Here is a 5,648-nt window from a genome sequence, read left to right as displayed (position 1 = left end):
GCTTGTATGCTGGTCTCTATGTGCTTGCGCGTGCGTGCGTTCGTGCGTGTTTTGTGAGCACTTTGTATGTGCGCGCGTGCCTGTTGTGTGAGTGCTTTGCATGTGTGCGTGCGCGCGCGTGCTTATATGTGGGTCTGTATGTGCTTGCGCGTGCGTGCGTTCGTGCGTGTTTGGTGAGTACTTTGCGTGTGTGCGTGTTTTGTGAGTTTTTTGCGGGGGCGCGCGTGCTTGTGTGTGTGTGTGTATTGAATAAAGTCGGTAGTTTTACACGCAATAAACCTCTTCAAAATTGGTGCAGCGGCTGTCCCCGCCCTGAAAACCGAGTTTGGTGTCGAGCCACTCTGGAACATATGGAGGCGCCGGAGGACCAGTGGAAGGTGTAAGTTCCTCCTTTTCCCCTCCTCTACCCTTATGAATCCACTTGCTTGATTGTTATTGTGAAATAAACGTTTCATCAACAGCATAAATACATGAATAAGAATTTGGGAAAGTGTGTTTCACGATTACACTAATTTCGATCGTGAAACGTGTACCTTGGGTTAGCCCACATTTCCTTGAAGTAGGCAACTGCTTATGAGGCGGTGGCGGGCGAAATGCTGCCGCCTTTTCGCCCGCACAAAAAATGTTTTGCCTACAAATGCAAAAACGCCCGTGTCTCGTGCATTGGGGGCACGTTGAAAAACCCCTAGGGGTCAGGATCAATCCAGAGTCACCAGCTATCCCGTGCCCCTTAATCAAATTGTCGTTTTGACACGTAACACTCCCGAATTCAAGGAGACAACTGCTTAAATTGTGAATAGCTGGTTATTTGCGATATTCCGCATATAGCAATTGGTTTAAGCAGCTTTTACTGAAGATATGAAGTGCTAAGATTTAGGTCTCTCTGGGGTGGTTCTCATGCCCTTCGAAAATTGTCCTCTATAGCCCAATTATAATTCGTAGAAATGGAATTTATAAGGCATGCCCTTGGACTCGAGAATGTGTTTTAGCTGTAGGTTTAATTGAGAAGGTTGCAGTGAGTCCAATAAATTTTTTAATGCTTTCTCAGTAGGAGTGTCAAAGTGTAAAAAAAGCATATTTGTGTGTGTAAATTGTTGAAAGCGAGTCATGTGGTGCAGGTGTGCGTGTGTGTGTGTGTGTAAGACTTCGCTCCTCGAAAGGGCAGGACTTGTGTAAAGTGACTTGTTGAACAACACTTTGCAAATTTGGTGAACATGGTTTAAATAATGGATTTGAGACCTGCAAGGAGTTGCGACATTCTAACGCATTCCTCTTGCATTTACCACGGATTTGCCACTGAATTGTACAACTCTCTGGTGCTGTTTGGCCAGAAAGGGGAAGGAAACAATAATTAATCAAATTTGCTTCATTCACACTATTTATTGCCAACATAGTAGCCCAAGTCACTAGTGTGATCGAGTATATTTGCAATGTGGCACTAAGATTACTCATTACATTCAACTTAGCCGCTTTCATAGCTGGTAATAAGCTTAGTGAGCACTACAAGAAATATTAAACAATAGAAATACCGCTGGCACAGCACTGGCAACAGTGTATGAGCAGGCAAAAGTACATGTGTGTGGAAATTTCAATGCAATGAACTTTCACTGCAACATCTGTGGTATGAGGCTTTTTTTTTTCTCAGTAAGCTGTACCGAGTCCATACTTTGATTTTTCTCTTGCCAACCAAAATCACCTTTATTGCCAGTGATCTTGTCTCTCGTTCTGGTAGCATTTGTTTATGTGGAACTAAAAATGTCATTTCTTGCAGGTCATCCAGATGACAGCCTCACAATTCGCAGCCTTTGGGCTCTCCATCAGAAACCCATCAGGGGCAAGCCACTTATGTTTGCCTTCAGACAAGACAACATTGTAAGTAAATATAAGCGTGTAGTCGAATATTGTGAAACAAGTTTCCATTTAATACTGTGAGGTTCCTTTGATAGCCTTAGGTTCATATTTTGTGCAGTTGTATATATGCAGTTTTTAGATATTACCGATGGCACAGTGCACATTGCAGATATGACCACTATGAAGTATATACTTGCAATTTCATCATTGCCTTTCATAATGAAGTTTTTTTTGTGCAAGGATATTCAGAGATTGGGGCATTTCAGCATCATGTTCTGTATTGTGCATTCAGTGCTCAGTTCAAGTTACCCTCCTCCTACCAATTTATTTGCGGAAAAAGAGTATTGTTTACCCTCTGCAATACGATTCTTATTTGCTCATTGCGTCAAACTCCTCTACCTTTAATTATCACATAATTATCGCAACCTCAAAATTTCGGCTGTTATTGTTTTGAAAACAGTGTCAAAATGAAAATGTGCTAGATTGCTATCAAGACTGCAAGGGAATTGAAGAATTTGCAAGAAACCGTGGCTTCTTATGGTAGTTGAAAACCTCTTTTCAGCAAACCATGTGCCTATTTTATTTACTGAGCTGCTCATGAAATTCGCAAGCATGTTTGATTTAACACAGTCGTTACAGGAGAAGAGAAAAAAAATAGATTAACAGGAGCACTTTTCATGAGGATGCCATGCTTTTGGATATTCTCCAGGTGACAAAATGTAGATTTAGGAGAGAGAGAGTGACCTGGAATCGGAGAGGGTGGGGCAGGGAGCCAATTTGCAGCCATTGTGACTCATGCATGTAGTGGAAACACAGGATGAGAAATAGTAGTGGCACTGCGGTCTAGTAAATAGGTCAGCACTTACATAAACTCCCCCACAGTGAGAGGGAACGTAGGATATGTTGTCCAATAAAGATGGTGCTTTTAGGAGACAGCACGAAATTTTAGGCTCTAGTTGAGCAGCTACAATATGAAGGACCACGTAAATTGTAGGAAGCCAACATAAACTGAGTAGAAGCACATACGTCACTGTTCAGAGCACGAAGTAGAAATTCGGAGCATCAGGAAGGATTGTAAGTATATATAAGGGAATAGTACTTCTCAGCGTATTGCCTAGCTAACAAGGGCAAAAAATAGTTGGAAGGACGTTCCATATTTTCCAGCGAAATTGCTGAAACACTGATTCTTACTCAGTCAGTAAAGAAATATACAACAATAAATAAAAATAACTACGTATACAGATAAGGCCTTATAGACTGCAGTGGAGAGTTGGACATTGTTGAGCTAGATGCAAGTACTGCTTTGCTACTGTAATGCAGGGCAGGTGAGAATGCAGTTGGGGGTTTCGTTATTTTCGTCTGTTGTGCACTCTCTCTGTACAATAGTGCTCTTCGTCTCGGAGTGTATGAATGTTGCATTCAAAACAATTCTCATGCCTTGAGCACAGCAGTCTTATTGTGTCTTCTCCCATGAAGTCTTCTGCTGCAGTGCTTCTGAAGTGTAATGCACAACTACATTGCAGATTTTATATTGTGAGTTTTATATTGCAATCACATCCATGCTCCTGGAGAAATGCCCATTGCTAAGAGATGTCGTTGGTAGAGTCTACATTTTATGCTCTTATTTTCCAAAGTGAAAAAGCTACTGTATATTCATTTTTGCTTCTATGCCATTTTGTATTCACGATGACTTAGTGATCGCGGTTTCTAAATTTGAAAACTGGAACTTTTGCCCAATTGAGCTGTGCCTTGTGTTCGGTCACTATAATTAGGGGTGTTGTTTTCAGAAGCTTGTTGCCTTATCAAATTCACTGCAGTGTATAGGATCGTAATGAAATGTAGAGTCAACTCTCATGATTCTGTTATTCTGCTAATGCAGGAAGCAGGATTCCAGCACAGCCATCTCCTGCACTTATGGTCAAGATGCTCAGACAATGGGGTCCCTGTTCCTTGTGGTTAACCGTGAACAGTATTCTCGCTTTATGAAAGCTTAAGGTGATTTCCTGTATAAATTTTGTACTCAATAGAATTTGTACTATAATTTGGTACTATAGAATTTTGCAGCTCAAATGTATACACTTTATTCTAATTTGAATCAACTAATATATGCTGTTTAATACTTTTATACTGTTTGATACAATCATTTCTTGTTGGAAAATATTAAGCATGATGTTTAACATTTATTTATGCATTACTGGCTGATGCATGATGGTCTGTGTTTAAAAAATGTGAACTCACACATTTGAAGCTTCATTCATTAACTATAGTATGGCTGATTTAATAAACATTATTTGCTCATTTATGTACAAGCCCTAATCTTCCATTATCGCACCAAGTACAAATAATTTAGAAATTGGCAATTTATCATCCGCATGTGGCCAGTAGAGTACCTTAATGAACAGTGGTTTGTTTTTATAAGGCCGCCATTGATACGGCACTTCGCACCTAAACAGTAATACATCTGGCATATTTAGGCTGTCTTGCAGTAGGAAAAAAAAAAACATTTTCAAGCAACATATTTTATAACAGACCATGCATTGCCTTCGCATTACAAAATTAAGGAAACCAGAATTGTAATTGAAAATCTGCTACACAGCATTTTAGCTCAGAGAACTCTATTTACATTTGAAAAAAAAATGATTCAGGTGGGAAAATTCTTGCTCAAGGAATCTTGTTGAGGAGCGAAAATTCATCTTGATGCTCCTGGTCAAACCTTATTTAAAGCAAGTTGATGTGTGAAACATACGGCGTTTCAGTATATCAAAAATGTGCGCCAGTCAAGCTTTTTATCGACTTTCGAAATCAGCTTTTCACAATGATTTGCCATGACATTGGTGTACAAAATAACAGGGTGTGTTTCTTGTGTGCTTGCTGTGCATTTCATGTACTTCCCTAATTGACCTTGCAATATATGTATTTTTTTCAAGGCCACCAAAACCAGAATTTTTGTACCTGAAATTTAATATTGAAAATTTATTCCTTTAAGTGGCACCAAACAGGCTGTTTTAGGGTTACCATATATACAGGTTGTTCAGTTAACTTAAGCTAAACATTAATAAATGCAAATGCTACGTAGCTGGACAGAACGAAGGTAATGTTGTTCGCCGTCGCTTGGAGATACTCAGACTATTTTTGTACTCGGCCTAATTCGATAATTAGACTTAATTATTTATTCAACTTCTCAATTATTATAATTAGATTAAAAGTGTCAATGAGTAAATTGTAGAGCAACATGAGAAACTCCCAATACAGCTTTCTGTTGCTCAATACGTGCAACATAAAATGGTTTTTCCGAGCGTGAAAGAAGCCCGTGAATATACGCAAAATTCTCGTCCGACTGGCCGCTCGAGGCACTTTATGTGTATTCGCAGGCATCTTTCACGCTCGGAAAAACACTTGTGTTGCACGTATTGAGCAACAGAAGCTGTATCGGGAGTTTCTCATGTTGCTCTATACAATCTTCTAATTGACACTTGTCATCTAATTAGAATAGTTGAGAAGTTGAATAAATAATTAAGTCTAATTAGGCGGAGTACAAAAAATAGTCTGAGTATCCCCAAGCGACGGCAAACAATATTACTTTGGTTCTGTCCACCTACGGAGCATTTGCATCTTTTTAAAGTTTGTCCCAAGTTGACTGAAACACCCTGTATATAGGACAGATTTGATCAGTTATATTTAAAAAAAAAACATTTTTGTAGGAAATATAAATTTTCATGTACTTACAAATGTATTTGGTGATTGCAATTTTAGGTTGTTATGTATGTATCTATGTAGTTATGTATTCTAGCACGGAA

At 39.2% G+C, this 5,648-nt stretch overlaps 1 long non-coding RNA gene across 1 annotated transcript; it reads left to right on the top strand.

The window, feature by feature from the left end:
• The first annotated feature begins 295 nt into the window (after positions 1-295).
• On the top strand, positions 296-3,818 carry LOC125940261 (uncharacterized). The gene is made up of 3 exons (XR_007463486.1): positions 296-379; positions 1,772-1,872; positions 3,731-3,818. It is a non-coding gene; the product is annotated as an uncharacterized LOC125940261 (long non-coding RNA).
• The last annotated feature ends 1,830 nt before the right edge of the window (positions 3,819-5,648 follow it).

The sequence above is a fragment of the Dermacentor silvarum genome, chromosome 9 (assembly GCF_013339745.2).
Source record: "Dermacentor silvarum isolate Dsil-2018 chromosome 9, BIME_Dsil_1.4, whole genome shotgun sequence".
Lineage (NCBI taxonomy): Eukaryota > Metazoa > Arthropoda > Arachnida > Ixodida > Ixodidae > Dermacentor > Dermacentor silvarum.
Note: the sequence above shows the minus strand (reverse complement) of the source record. Positions and strands in the feature narration are given on the sequence as shown.